General features: G+C 29.5%; 2 protein-coding genes and 1 pseudogene across 6 annotated transcripts in view; 2 read left to right on the top strand and 1 right to left on the bottom strand.

Annotated features, from left to right (window-relative positions):
• The window catches only part of LOC117178058 (protein dopey-1 homolog), a 178781-nt gene that overhangs the window by 4409 nt on the left and 158230 nt on the right, over positions 1 to 16142 (bottom strand). The gene's annotated exons all lie outside the window — the stretch shown is intronic.
• LOC117179199 lies at positions 10869 to 11021 on the top strand (annotated as a pseudogene).
• LOC117178059 overlaps positions 15601 to 16142 on the top strand; it is a 6752-nt gene continuing 6210 nt past the window's right edge. For 3 of the 4 annotated variants that reach the window (XM_033369271.1, XM_033369270.1, XM_033369269.1), the window contains exon 1: positions 15610 to 15662. The gene's annotated coding sequence lies outside the window, so the exon portion shown is untranslated. Of the gene's footprint in view, positions 15663 to 16142 lie in introns of all 4 variants that reach the window. The other variant, XM_033369272.1, reaches the window with a different exon arrangement.

The following is a 16142-nucleotide window of genomic DNA, read 5'->3' as shown; positions in this document are numbered from 1 at the left end:
AATATTTCAATATTCAGTTAAAAAATTAATCGTCTAAAAACAAAAAGAAAACCCATTTTCAAGAAAATTGTTGAATCCTCAAACAATAATAATTTAAAAGCAAAGAAAAAAATGTCAACAATATTATTGTATTTTCATCAAAAAAGATAGAATTCCAAACAAGCATGGAATAGTTGAATTTTTCAAAAAAAAAAGCAAATTTTCAACCGAATAATTCAATTTTTAACTATAAAAAAATTTTATTTCAAATGAAGAAATTAATCTTCTACCAAAAAGATGAATTTTCAGCAAAGACGATTAACTTTAAACAAAAAAAAGTAGTTTTCAATCAATCAAAAATATAATGGTTAAATTTTCAGTTGAAAAAATTAATTTTCAACAAAATACATGAATTATTAACCAAAAACATGAATAGTTAATCAACAAACAAAAAGATTAATTTTCTACCAAAAAGACAAATTTTCACCAAAATACCAATTTTGGAAAAAAATAGTTGAATTTTTAACAAATAATAAAATCATTAAATATTCAACAAAATAATTAAAGTTTTAACCAAAAAATTGTAAGCAAACGAGATTCACTTTTTCCGGAAAATGTAATTAAAGACTTTGAAATCCGAATAGATAAATTTTCAACAAAAAAAAATTAATTTGAAACCGTGTAAGCTGACATTTCTACCCAAAAAGATGAGTTTCTAATCCAAATAGAACAAAACTGTTAAATTGTATACCTAAAAATAGTTGAATTTCCAACCAATTGGTAGAATTTTCAAACAAAGAAGATTCAACTTTAACCAAAACAGTTCAAATTTTCAGCAAAATAATTGAATATTTAAGAAAAAATATGAATTTTAACCAAAAATGTAAGAGTACACTTTTAACCCAAACAGAAATGTCTTTCAATCCAAAATATTTGAGCTTATAGCTAAAACATCAATTTTTACGAAAATACTTAACTTTTAAGAAAAAATAAAAGAATTTTAACCGAAAATTTAATAGTAGACTTTTAACCCCAAAAGAATTGTCTTTCAATCCAAAATATTTGAACTTGTAGCTAAAAAATCAATTTTTAACAAAATAATTGGATTTAAAAAAAAAAATAAAAATTTTTAACCAAAAATTTAATGGCAGAGTTTTAGCCCAAACAGAAATGTCTTTCAATCCAAAACATTTGAACTTATAGTTTAAAAAAAATCAATTTTTAACAAGCAAAAAATATTTATCAGTCCAGAAATTAAAAAAAAATTAAATTGTTGAAATTTCAGGCCAAAAAGGCTACTTTTTATACAAAACAGTTGAACTTTAACTAAGGAGATGAATTTTCCAGCAAGAAGATTTATTAACTTCCATTCTTTTAAAATATTAGGTTAAAAAGCTGGAAATTGAAGACTTGAAGAGTTTTAAATGTTCATTGAATTTAATAATTGTTCAAAGTTTTTTTTTTTAATACACGCGTCGCAGAAAAGGTTTTCCGAAAAAGAAACACATAAAGCATCAAAACAGATCACAGACTTGGAAAGAGTCCAGAGTGACTGTCTTATTTATAACTCGTGTTGGTATAATGCAACTTTGAAACTTTCCATTTTCTCTTTCCCGAAAATGTGAATTTTCAACAGAAAAATTTATTTTTCAAAAAGAAAAAAAATAAATCTTCAACCAAAGAGATGGATTTTTGGAAGAGAATTTTTGAGTCAAGAAAGAAAAAAATTCAACCAAATTGTTGAATTTTGAAGCCAAAAAGACAAATTATTTTCTACAAAACAGTTTAATTTTCAACCCCAAAATACATTAATTTTCAACTAAGAAGTTAATTTTCAAACAAATAATTCATTTTCAATCTAAAAATGTGAATTTTTAACAAGAAAGATCATTTACAACCAAATAGTTGAATTTTTAACCAAAAAAGACGAGTTGTCAACAAACAATATAATCGTTCATAATTTAACGAACAAAGGTTTTAATTTCAAATCAAAAACAGTTAAATTTATACCAAAAAACTGTATTTTCAACAAAAACTTAATTGTCAAACAATCAGTAAAATTTTTAAACAAAAATACGAATTTGCTACAAATTTGCTGCAAAACATTCATATTTGCAACCCGAAAATGTAAATTTGAAACACAAAAGTGAATTTCCAAAGAAACAAATGAACAAAGGAAATAGTTAAATTTTCAACCAAAGAGATAAATCTTTAAACAAGAAAGAATTTCAGTCCAGAAAGAAAAACAATTTTCAACCAAATTGTTGAATTTCCAAATAAAAAATTAATTTTCAAATATATAGTTCATTTTCAATAAAATAAATGAATTATAAACGAAGAATGCTTCATATTTTTTGTGGATATTTCATATTCCGCTAGAGTGCACAATATTTTAGAGACAAGTAAGAGAAAATTATACATCATAGGCCCGATCATCGGACGTATCAAAAATCTCGAGTGAAGACACGTGTTATACATAATCTTTATTTTCATTTTACATTCTGCGGTTTTCTATATTAATAAAACTGAGTCGAAAAAGGTAAAATGCTGATATTCTAAATTCGTTACAAAAATAAACTGCGGTGCGTACAAAGTGAAATAGACGAAATAATACAGAAAAATCTCTTGCCCGTACAATCCGAGAATGAGGAATTTCCAGGTAATGATGGGGATCTGGAACTTCATTCTCTCCACGAAAACGAAAGTTTGTTTCGAGAAAGTTTGTTTCAGGAAAAACATGGTCAGATTTTTCAAGATCCAAATTATATTATGCCTTTTTACATTCTCATCAAGAGAAGGTATTAGATTTGTGCAAAATTTGACCCCCCCCCCCCCCCCCCCCCCGTTTTTGTCAAATGTCCACGTTTTGAGACCCCCTGAATCCGAAAACAGGTTTTTACGAATTAACAGATTGGATTGGCATTTGGTATTCTCTTTTAGTGTCCTAAAATAAAGGTCAAGTTCGTTAGCCAACCATTTTGGTGAAAATTCAAAAAGTGAGCGTATTTTGAAAATTTTTGAGACCACTTTTTTCAAAATTCAAAAATTGTCTGCACTGATATTCATAGTATTCAATCAGAAGAACAATTTATCCTAATGACTTTTTTTATAAAACCAAAATTTACCACAGTTATAGCATTCACAAAATTTCAAAAAACACAGGAAAATCAACATTTTAAGTCAAATAACGCATGATATGAAAAAGAGTCAAGAGAAGAAAAATGTTTCTTTTCCAATATCCTACAAGATTGTTTAAACACCTTTTTGATTTTTCTTAAAAAATTGAAAATTCAAATTTTGACAGAATAAAAAAAGAATGAAAAATAAAAAATTACATTTTGCGGTTAAAATGTTAAAATGGGTAAAAAGATGACTGAACAAAAAGTGTGCATTTTAAAAAGATCTACAAATTTTTTAGTGATAACTTTTTGATTGCATCTGTATTTTGTGTTTTAATGGTGAAACACGATATTAACAATAAAAAATCAACTCGCTGCGTGGGCACATTCTCATCACAACTTATGTTTTTTAATTTGGTTTGGTTCAGAATAACGTACAGCCCACATATCTTTACCAATTTCGACAAAAAAAATGGAAAAAAAGCTAATAAGATATCTTAGAGAGTTTTCCAGCCTGAGTTTTGAATTAGGTTTTCAATTTTTTTATAAATTAACAAATATAACGAAAGAACGGCCTTTTTTGTAGTTGACTTTCCCGGTGCTCGTCAATAACAGAATAATGGTTGAAAGCGCTTAAGTTGCATAAAATAGCATTAGTTAAAGATATTCCAATATTAGACAATATACAAAAAAATTTGTTATTAACAAATTATCTGTTGAAAACATGTATTCTACGATTTTCCATAAATACACATTTTTTCAAGTTATGTTGCAAGAAATTGAAATTGAAACAATATTATGTAAAAAAATTTCTTTTCTGATTATAATTGTTTATATTATAAACAAATTTAATGTACAAATGCAATAATCAGGCATTTTTCGACAGAAATATTCGTTTTTTTCTATGTCATTTTTTTCAATTAAGAAATTTATGATAATTTTACTAAAATTCATAATTTGTTGAATAATCTTATGATTTTGTAAACAAATCTAATAAAAAATGCATTATTTGGGCGTTTGTCGAGAGAAAAATTCGGTTTTTCACTGACAGTCTTTTTAGTTGGGAACTTCTAGACAATATCAGCAAAATTCATAATTTTTGTATCAATTTTAAGAATTTTTAAATAAAAACAAATTTAATAAACAAATGCATTATTAGGGCATCTATCGACGAATCAATTCTTTTTTGTTTCAATATCAGACATTTAATTGGGATCTTCATAATAAATTCGGCAATATTCATGATGAGTTGACACATTTTATGATTTTTAAAAGCAAAGTTAACAAACAAATGCATTATTCGGGCACCTGTGGACGGAAAAATTTTTTTTTTTCGATTTCAGTCGTTTTAATTGAGAAGTTCATGATGATTTCAGCAAAATTCATAATGGATTGACAAATTTTATATATTTTTAAAAACAAATTTAATAAACAAATGCATTATTCCAGCATCTGTCGATGGAAAATTAATTTTTTTCGACATCCTAATTAAAACTGTTGGCATAGAAAAAAACAAATTTTTCTGTGAACAAATGCCTGATTAATGCATTTGTTTATCTAATTTTTTTAAAGAAATAATAGAATTTATCAACTTATTATGAATGTTGCTGAAACTCTTATTAACTTCCCATCTGAAAAGACTGGCATTGAAGAAACCGAATTTTTCTGCTGACAAATTCCCGAATAATGCATTTGTTTAATAAATTTATTTAAAAGATCATAAGATTAATAAAAAAATTATGAATTTTTCTGCAAATATCATAAAGTTCCGAATTAAAAAAAATGTACATCGAAAAAAACAATTTTCTATCGAAAAATGCCTCATTACTGCATTTGTTCATAAAATGTCTCTTGCAATATAACTAGAAAATAGTATGATTATGGAAAATCATATAAAATTTTTTTTCACAAAATAATTTGTTTGTTAAAAATTTCGCTCCTTAATAATATATATATAATATTGGAACATTTTCAGCTAATATTATTTCATGAAACTTAGGCGATTTCAACACTTTTCCTGTTATTGACAAGCACTGTGGACGTCAAATAGATCGATTGCCCATTTTTCGTCATATTTGTTTGTTTGTTTAGAAAAAATTGAAAACCTAATTGAAAAATCATGCTCGACAACTCTCTTAGAAATCTTAACAGCTTTTTTCAAATTTTTTTTGATCAAATCGCTTAATATTTGTGGGCGAAGCACGAAATACGTGATGAGAATGTATTCGGTAAATCCGAAGGAGCTTTAACAAAAAAAAGTCGCCATCACTAAATTACTGTTGTCGATGTTTTGACTTTAAGTTTTAAAAAATATGTGCACAAGTGTGAGCAATATAGAAAGACCGAGCGCGGAGCGCGAGATAAATATATTATCGAGCGCAAAGCGCGAGAACCAACAGTCGCGCGCCCTAGGCGCGCTCAAACTTGCGAGACGCCCGCGCACCGCGTTACGAGAATGTGCCCGCGCAGCGCGTTACGAGAATGTGCCCGCGAAGCGGGCGGATTTTTTCTTCTCTAATGAACTTACACTAGAGGTAACGCATATTAGAGTAACACGAGGGGCGAAAGATTAAATTATTATAACTAAGGAACTTGCACGAGCGGCAAGACATCTTCCCAGCAAACACGTTCTGTAACTGTTCCAGATCAAAAAAACGAACTGTGTTCTATAAAAGTTGTTACAAGATGGTGGCAGAACTGTCCTAGAACAAAACGGTAACAGCGTTCTAGAACCCCGGGACAAAATTGTGACCGACTTGTTCTAGAACAAAAAGGTAACAGTTTTCTAAAACACTGTGAGAAAATTGTGACAGAAATGTTCTCGAACTATGTGACAGCACTGTCCTGTAACATTTGCTATGGAATTGTTCTAGAACAAACTGATCACAGACGCTCTATAATATTTGTTTCAAGTTTATTTAGAACTTTGCCGTACCAGTGTTATATCGAAGTTCTAGAACCCTGTTACAAGTGTGTTCTAGAACAAATTAGGAAATAATTTTTGTTAGTCGGGACTGCGTACGCACTATCGCGAATCAAAATATATCCATGGGGATATCAAAATTTCCGCCTCGCAGGATATTCCGACGGGTTATCCCTGGAATAACCCGAGACATAAATGGGGTCAAATCGGGATATTAAAACAGGATATCCCAAGATACCCTGTTGCTATGAGGGGTACATAACAATGTTCCATATTTGATAAATAACAGTTCTAGAACTGTTATAGAATTTTTATAGAACTGTTATAGAATTGTCCGAGATTTTTTACAATGCAGCGTACCAACGTTCTAGAATTGTTACATATCGGTTGTCACAGCGTTCTAGATCTGTTAAACATTTGTTATACAACATTTGTAATTTAGTTCTAGAATTGTTCTAGAAATCTTACAGATCGGTTGTCACAGCGTTCTAGAACTGTTACAGAATTGTTCTAGCGTATGGGGAATGACATAGTTGCTCTCATGTTCGTAACCTGTTCTAGAACACTTACAGATCTGTTCTGTAACCATCTTTGCTGGGTGAGCGCGCAGTTGCTATGGAGCTTGCACTAGCTGTATTGTACTGGCGGCAATACATTAATAATTTTGTAATCAAAGGCTTAATTAATTAAATTCTTCTCCTGACACATTTGTACAAGTATAAATAAGCCTGATTTCTTATTTTCTCCTATTCTAGATTCGGATAAAGGAGAAGATAGCTGCTACCAGGCAATGAAAATGTTGAAGTTCAACTTGACCAACCTTTCAAGGACATCATTGATTATGATCCGTCGGTGCCTGAACCCCTAGATTTAGTTCTTCATCAAGCCTTGTCGCCCAGACTGAAATTCTGGGCAAAAGAGGATATGACAAAGAAAGATTCAGAGGGGTTATTGACAAAATACAAGAGGTTTTAATTTTGGAAAGCTCCCAAGATGAACCACCCAGTCGCAATTAAACTTTCTTTATCATCCAAGAAGAGAGATGAATATAGGAAACAAACTCAAAACGCTATTGGTTCAGCCATAATGGTAATAGGATCAGTCACCACTACACTCATTACAGAAAAAGAATGTTTTGAGCCGACCGAAATTTTCGAGAAGTTACACCATGGCTTACAGATTTTAGCTGATACTTACCATAAACAATCTGTTTCAAGAAGAGCAACCGTTACACCTGCTTTCTCAAAAGCAACAAAAGAAATCCTCGACAAAACAAAATCAGATGAATACTTATTCGGTAGCGAACCCGGGTTCCAGGCCCAGTCCCAATCAGGGAAGCCAAGGGTTTCCGAACAGACTGCGCCTCCCCTTCACGAAAAACAGCAAAAGAGGTATTTACACACCGAAGTCACAGGTTCAGAAAAGCGAACCGTAACAGAACAAAATCACCAATATGAGGACAAAACAGTAGAGGATGTGAGTATTGTCGTAGGTCGTTTAAGTTTCTTTCTTAACGAATAGCGAAAAACAACAGATAATCCTTTGGTTCTAAAATGTATCAGCGGTTATATATTGCATTTTGACAGGCCGGTTTCTCGAAATCGAATACCAATCACAAACATCCCTGTAAACGAACGACATAGATACAGAGATGTCATTAATTTAATCATTAAGAAAGGAGCGATAGAAAGCTGCACATCGCTGCACATCTAAAGCGGACAGGTCATATCAATTTATTCTAAATTTAAAACAATTAAATGAATTTATCGACCGTCCTCACTTTAAATTGGATGATTTACGAAAGGCTAGAAGTTTAATTTTTTCAAACTACTATATGGCATCTCGGTATCTCTCAGACGCTTTTTACCTGGTTCCAGTACACAAGTCGAGTAGAAAATACTTGCGTTTTGAATTTCTAGGAACTTTGTATCAATTCACCTGTCTACCGTTCGGTGTGTGTGCCAGTCGCTATATTTTTACAAAGATTATAAAGCCAGTTATGGGTTTCCTAAGATCAAAACACTTCACATCGGTTATATACCTCGATAACATTCTTTACATAGAGGATTCCTTTCGAAAATGCAGTGAAAATGTCGACAAAACTACTTATCCTTTACAATCATTAGGTTTTATAATGAGTACGCGCAAAAGTAGCCTAATTCCATCAAAAAGATGCAAATACTTAGGATTCCTGATTGACTCTTAAAGACAGTTCAGATTACTGAAGAAAAGAGGTCGAACGTAGGGAAGTTTGTAAAGGACTTCATAATAAACCGGATACATACAGTTGGAGATTCTGCTCACCTAAATGGGAAATTAGTAGTCGTCTGTCCTGGTATCGACTAAGGCTGGCTCTATCTGAAGCAACTGGTAGGATACAAGGATAAGTCACTGTCAATTCATAATTTTAATAATGATGTGAAGATTAAAATACCTGAAGAACTATTACCTAATTTACTATGGCGGCAAGAAAGTATTAAGAATGCTAAGAGCTCTTTTAAAAATGGGCAATACACAAAAACTATCTTTGCAGATGCTTCAGATACGTGCTGGGGGCCACCAATAATATCAATACTTCCAATGCGTTTTGGGATGAAAATCATAAATCGTGGCATATAGATTATAATGAAATATTTGTCGTAAAAATTGCGTTAGAAAATTTGGTCTATGACATTCAGAATTGCCAAATTTTGCTTCGTATCGACAATACCACAGCGATTTATTATGCAAATAAGACGGGAGGAACTAAATTTCCTACCCTTCATGCTCTCGCTAAAGAAATCTGGCAATGGGCAGAGAGCAGAAACAACTTTTTATTTGCCTCTTACATACCATCCAAGAAAAATGTTCAAGCAGATGCTCTATCAAGGTTAACTAACGACAATACGGAGTGGGAATTGTCAAATTTTGCTTTTAACAAAATTATTCACGCTTTTGGCAATATGGATATTGATCTATTTGCTACTTATAAAAACATAAAGTGTATGCATTTTTGCTCGCGATTTCCAGACCCTGGAGCTTTACAGATAGATGCTTTTACGTTCGATTGGTCCAATTAAAAATGTTATGCTTTCCCCACACTTCGCATTATTAATATCCCCTTGTATAAGAAGAAGACTCATCCCAAGTCAGAAACCATGACATTGATAGCAGACAAGCTGCCATCGAGGCTTTCTTGAGAAAAGGAACTCCTCCCGAATCAGTAGATATAATCATCGCTTCATTATCTAAAGTTACATTGGATCAATATCAAGTAGCTTTAAAACAGTGGAAATTATTCTGCACTGAGGAAGAAATGGAATTCTTTTTTTCCACATAATTTCTCAGTTCTGACATTTTTAACTACAAAATTTCAGGACGGTGCTTCTTACGAGACCTTGAATTCATACAGGTCTGCTATCTCTTTAATATCCTCTCATATAATTGGAGAAGATCCATTAGTATCTAAATTTATGAAGGGCATTTCTAAATTAAAGCATTCGTTTCCAAAATAATCTTTCACCAGGGATATCTCAATAGTACTTAATTTTTTAGAAAAATTATCTCCTTTACATAAGTTGCCTTTGACTACCTTAACGTTTAAAACTGTCGTATTACTTTCATTATGTACTGCTCAGAGAGCTCAGACCATAGCAAGCATTCAGTTGAAAAATATTAATACTAGGCCAAATAAAATAGAAATAAATATACAAGATCTCATAAAAACATTCGCCACTGGCAGGGAACAACCGGTTTTAATTTGACCTTTTCTTCGATCAAAGCCAGAACTATGTGTTGCTTCGACATTAATTAAATATATTCAAGTTTCCTCAACCCTGCGCGAGGACACTTATAACTGTTAATCACCACGAAAAAACCGCACAGAGCTGTGTCAAGTCAAACCATCAGTAGATGGATTAAGTACACTCTATCAAAGAGTTGATTAGATTCGACAATATTTTCAGGGCATTCGACAAGGCATGCCACTACCTCAGCAGCTCATAAACGTGGTATTAGCTTAGATATCACTAGAGAAACTGCGGGATGGACTGCGGAGTCCCAAATGTTCACAAAGGTTTATAGTAGGCCTCTCATGTCAAAGTACCAAAGTTTGCACCAGCAGTACTGTTTCATCTCCAAAGATAAAAAGTATTAAGTTATTATTAGGGCAATTTTTAGAATATTAAGTGAGTCGTTCAAGTTACGAATTTTACGTTGCGTTATTTATAGTTTGTAATTTTGTACTTTATGAAAACAAATAAAAATAAGAGTTAAAGAAAAAGACCTCTCTCTAAACCTCTAGATGGTTAATAGTATGATCTTGAGAACGAGGCTCGAAATATAATTGTTCGATCAAATGAGCGCATTCAGCGCGTGAAATTCGATCGAAATTATATGAGAGCCTCTTTCGAAAAGATTATACCCCCCCCCCCTCCATCTAATGAAACATTTTTGGGGAAAAATATTTTCTATTAAACCCACCCTATCTCCAGATGCTGGATGAGGTCATCATCTTTTCCTTCAACTAGGTAAGTCAGCTTAACCCAGAAAAAACGTTCTGTAACTTTTCCATATCAAAAAAGGAATTGTGTTTAATAATAATTGTTACAAGATGGTGACAGAACTATTAACAAAAAAAGGTAACCGTGTTCGAGAACATTGTGACTGAACTGTTCTAGAACAAAAAGGTAATAATATTCTAGAACACTGAGACAAAATTGTGACAGAACTATTCTAGAATTATGTGACAGCACTGCTCTGTAACCGTTGCTATGAAATTATTCTAGAACAAACTGATTACAGACGTTCTATAATATTTGTTTCAAGTTTTTTCTAGAACTTGGCCGTAATAGTGTTATATCGAAGTTATAGAACCCTGTTACAAGTGTGTTCTAGAACGAATTAGGAACAAAAATTAATTCGCTAACACTACGGTCGGGATGACTCTTGCGAATATCCCTAATGTGGATATCTCGGACGTATAATTTTTGTTAGTCGGGACTGCGTACCCGCTATCCCGGATCAAATAATATCCATGGGGATATCAAAATTTCCGCCTCGCAGGATATTCCAAACGGTTATCCCTGGAATAACTCGGGACATAAATGGGGTCAAATCGAATATCCCGGGCTATCATATTGCTTTGAAGGGTACATAACACCATTCCATATTTGATAAATAACAATTCTAGAACTGTTGTAGAATTGTTATATAACTTTTATAGAATTATCCTAGATTTTTTACAACGCAGCCTATACCAAAGTTCTAGAATTGTTCTAGAAATATTACAGATCGGTTGTCACAGCGTTATAGATCTGTTAAAGATTTGTTATACAATATTTGTAATTGAGCTCTAAAATTCTTCTAGAAATGTTACAGATCAGTTGTCACAGCGTTCTCGATCTATTACAAAACTGTTACATAACACTGGTTACCGAGTTCTAGAATTGTTCTAGAAATGTTACAGATCGCATGTTACAGCGTTCTAGAACTGTTACAGAATTGTTCTAGCGTATGGGGGATGACATAGTTACTCGCATGTACGTAAACTGTTATTAACCTGTTGTAGAACACGTTCTTTTGTGTTCTAGGAACAGTTACAGATCTGTTCTGTAACCATGTTTGCTGGGTACCTACCTCTAAAAAATATAAAGCGAAAAAGAATCACGCCCGTACGTCTGATGATCGGGCCTGTGATGTTTAATTTTGTCTGAAATATTGTGAACTCTAGGGGAACATAGGAATAATTTCATGGTTAATGGTATAAGCTTTTCGAACGAGGCTCTCATATAATTTCGATTGAATTTCACGCGCTGAAGGCGCTCATTTGATTGAAAAATGTTCAACCTAAAAATGTTAATTTTCAACCAAAAAAGATGCATTAATCAACTAACACAAATGTATAATTTAAAATAAAACACAATTGAATTCATAAAAAAAAATACATCTTTTGACTAATTTTGTAGAAAACAGTTGAATTTCCAACCAAGAAGTAGGAATTTTTTACAAAATTGTTGAATTTTCAAACAAAATAATCCAATTTTGGATCAGATAATCAAAGTTTTCACAAAAAAAATTTATTACCTACAAAAATGTAACAGTTGGTATTTCTGCCAACAAAAATTTGAATTTGAAATAAAGAAACAGAATTTTCAACCAGATATTTAAATCTTAAACTAAAATAGATTAATATTCAAGCAAACAGTTGCATTTTTATCCAAAAAACGACTACATTCCTACTAAAAGAGTTGAATTTCTAGCTTATAAAGAAAAAAGATGTTCACCAAATTGTTCAATTTTCAACAAAAAATGTAATTTTCAAACTAAAAAGATGAATTTTCAAAATAAATTTGAACTTTTAATAAAAATGTTGACTTTTTAACAAAATAGTTGAATCCTCAACAAAAAAAGATTATTTTTCAATCAAAAATGTGCATTTAAAAAAAAGATGAATTCTCAAAGATAAAATATAAATATTATAAATAAAAATATAATAGTAAAGAAAATAGTGGATTTTTCAATCGGATTTTTGAATATTCAAAACAAAAAGGCGAGGTTTCTACAAAACAGTTGAATTTTTAAACGAAAGATATAAATTTTCAACAAAAAGTTCATTTTCAACCAATCAGTTAAATTACCCAATAAAAAATACGATTTTTTTTTTAAAAAGCTGTATTTTCAAACGAAAAATATACAGTTTCAACAAAAAGTTCATTTTCAAATAATCAGTTTAATTTTGAACACGAAAATGTGAATTTTCAATACAAAAGTTCATTTTGTAACTAATCAACTACAGAAAATTTAACTTAAAAATAAAAAGCAATTAATTTCATACCAAAAATATTTCTTTTCAAAAAAATAGTGGAGTTTTCAATAAAATTGTTGAATTTTCAAGTAAAAAAGGCGAATTTTTAAACGAAAAATATGAATTTTCAACAAAAAATTAATTTTCAACCAATCAGTTTTATTTTCAAGCAAAATTTGCGAATTTTCTAAAAAAAAAAAAAAAAACAAGAAAAAACGGTTGAATTTTTAAATGAAAAAAATAAACTTTCAACAAAAAGTATATTTTCAACTAATTAGATAAATTTTCAACACGAAAATATGAATTTGAAACACAAAAATTCATTTTAAGCCAATCAAGTAGAATTTTTAAACAAAAAGACGAATTTTTATTAAAACTATTAAATTTTCTAACCCCAAGATGTGAATTTTCAACAAAAAAAGTTCATTTTCTACCAAAAAAGACGAATTCTCAAAGATAAAATATAATAGTTAACTATCAAACTACAGAAAATTTAAACTAAAAATAAAATAAATTGAATTCATACCAAAAATACGTATTTTCAAAAAAATAGTGGAGTTTTCGATCAAATTGTTGAATTTTCAAGTAAAAAAGGCGAATTTTCTACAAAACAGTTGAATTTTTAAACGAAAAATATAAATTTTCAACAAAAAGTTCATTTTCAACCAATCAGTTAAATTACCAAGCAAAAAATGCAAATTTTCGAAAAAAAAGGTTGAATTTTTAAACGAAATATAAGTATTTTAACAAAAAGTCCACTTTCAACTAATCAATTAAATTGTCAAGCCAAAAATTCATATTTTCTACAAAAGTGTTAAATTTCTAACCCGAAAATATAAATAAATTTTCAACAAAAAGTTCATTTTCAACCAATCAAGTTTAATTTTCAAACCAAAAAATACGATTTTTTTACAAAAATATTAAATTTTTAACTCGAAAATTTGAATTTTCAAACAGAAAAGTTCATGTTCACAAAAAAAGTAATAAACAAAATAGTTAAATTTTCAGCCAAAGAGATCAATCTTTATCCAAGAAATATTTTTCTTTCGAAAAATATAAATTTTCAACAAAAAGTTCATTTTTGACTATCCATTTAAATTTTCAAGCAAAAAATACGAATTTCCTAAAAAAAAACCAGCTGGATTTTCCAACGAAAACTATACATTTTCAACAAAAAGTTCATTTTCAAATAATAATAAGTTTAATTCCCAACACAAAACTGTGAATTTTAAATAAAAAAGTTCTTTTTTAGCCAATCAAGGTGAATTTTTAAAACAAAAGACAATTTTGTTTACAAAAAGATTAAAAATTTTCAAGTCAAAAAGACGAATTTTCAAAAAAAAAGGTTTAATTTTTAAACGAAAAATAAAAATTTTCAACAAAAAGTTAATTTCCAAGCAAAAAATTTATATTTTCCACAAAACTGCTAAATTTTTATCCCGAAAATATAAATAAATTTTCAACAAAAAATTCATTTTCAACCAATCAGGTTTAATTTTCAAGTCAAAAAATACGATTTTTTAAACAAAAGTATTAAATTTTTAAATCGAAAATTTGAATTTTCAAATAGAAATATTCACATTCACAAAAAAACAATAATAAACAAAATAGTTAAATTTTCAGCCAAAGAGATCAATCTTTATCCAAGAAATATTTTTCTTTCGAAAAATATAAATTTTCAACAAAAAGTTCATTTTTGACTATCCATTTAAATTTTCAAGCAAAAAATACGAATTTCCTAAAAAAAAAAACCAGCTGGATTTTCCAACGAAAACTATACATTTTCAACAAAAAGTTCATTTTCAAATAATAATAAGTTTAATTCCCAACCCGCAAACGTGAATTTTAAATACAAAAGTTCTTTTTTAGCCAATGAAGGTTGAATTTTTAAGCCAAAAGACAATTTTGTTTGCAAATTTATTAAAAATTGTCAAGTCAAAAAGACAAATTTCAAAAAAAGGTTTAATTTTTAAATGAAAAATATAAATTTTTAACAAAAAGTTAATTTTCAAACAATCAGTTTAATTTTCAAGCAAAAAATTAATATTTTCCACAAAACTGTTAAATTTTTAACCCGAAAATATAAATAAATTTTCAACAAAAAGGTCATTTTCAACCAATCAAGTTTAATTTCTAACACGAAAATGTGAATTTTAAATACAAAAGTTCGTTTTTAGCCAATCAAGGTGAATTTTTAAACCAAAAGACGACTTTGTTTACAAAAATATTAAAAATTTTCAAGTCAAAAAGACGAATTTAAAATAAAAATTTTCAACAAAAAGTTAATTTTCAAACAATCAGTTTAATTTTCAAGCAAAAAATTTATATTTTCCACAAAACTGTTAAATTTTTAACCCGAAAATATAAATAAATTTTCAACAAAAAGTTCATTTTCAGCCAATCAAGTTTAATTTTCAAGTAAAAAAATACGATTTTTTCAACAAAAATATTAAATCTTTAACGTGAAAATTTCAATTTTCAAACAGAAAAGTTCACGTTCTCAAAAAAAAAAAAAAACAATAAATAAAATAGTTAAATTTTCAGCCCAAGAGATCAATCTGTAAGTAAGAAATATTTTTCAGTCCAGAAAGAAAATCAAAACCAAATTGTCGAATTTTGAGGCCAAAAAGACGAATTATAGAGAGTACTACAATGAGAATCGTAAATTTATTTTCAGTGCTTCTGAATGTTTTGCTCGAGAGTAGGGTTATTGGCTTGGTTGCAAAAATAAACTTTGTACAAAGTTCCTGGATGTTAAAACAAATGTTTCAGTTTCTCACCGACTCTGGGATCTTAATAAACTTTAATTTGTTATATTTACCATATGCAGACTTCAGGCTCACTTTAGAAACAAAAAGTAGTGTAAAAAGTGTCAACAATTTTTCAAAAATAGTGTTATTGTTTAGTCTTTAAATTATCAAAATTCCTATGTATTTATCACAGTCTTTTCTCTTTTCTTTTAACCATTTTTACAAAAAGTTTTATTTAAAAAAATATGAGTTTTGAACCAAGAAGATTAAAAAAGATTTAAAAAAATAAATATTCAACCAAAAATTGAATAAATGAATTCTCAGTTTAAAAAATTAATTCTCAATCAAAAAAAATAATAAATTTGAAAAATAGTTCTATTTTTAACCACAATGATGAATTTTCAACTAAAATTACGAAACTTTAACTGAAATATTTTTGGAAGTCATACTTTTTGGTTGAAAGTTCAAATGTTTTTTGATAATTCAAATTGAGTGGCCAGAAACGAAAAGGGTCCGAGCGCTCGAAAACGCGAAAAAGTTTTGTCCAAACGTCTTGTGATATCAAAATTTCGAAATTCAAAAAATGA

Source organism: Belonocnema kinseyi, chromosome 8 (assembly GCF_010883055.1).
Source record: "Belonocnema kinseyi isolate 2016_QV_RU_SX_M_011 chromosome 8, B_treatae_v1, whole genome shotgun sequence".
In the NCBI taxonomy this organism is placed as follows: Eukaryota; Metazoa; Arthropoda; class Insecta; order Hymenoptera; family Cynipidae; genus Belonocnema; species Belonocnema kinseyi.
This window is presented reverse-complemented; position numbering and strand designations above follow the sequence as displayed.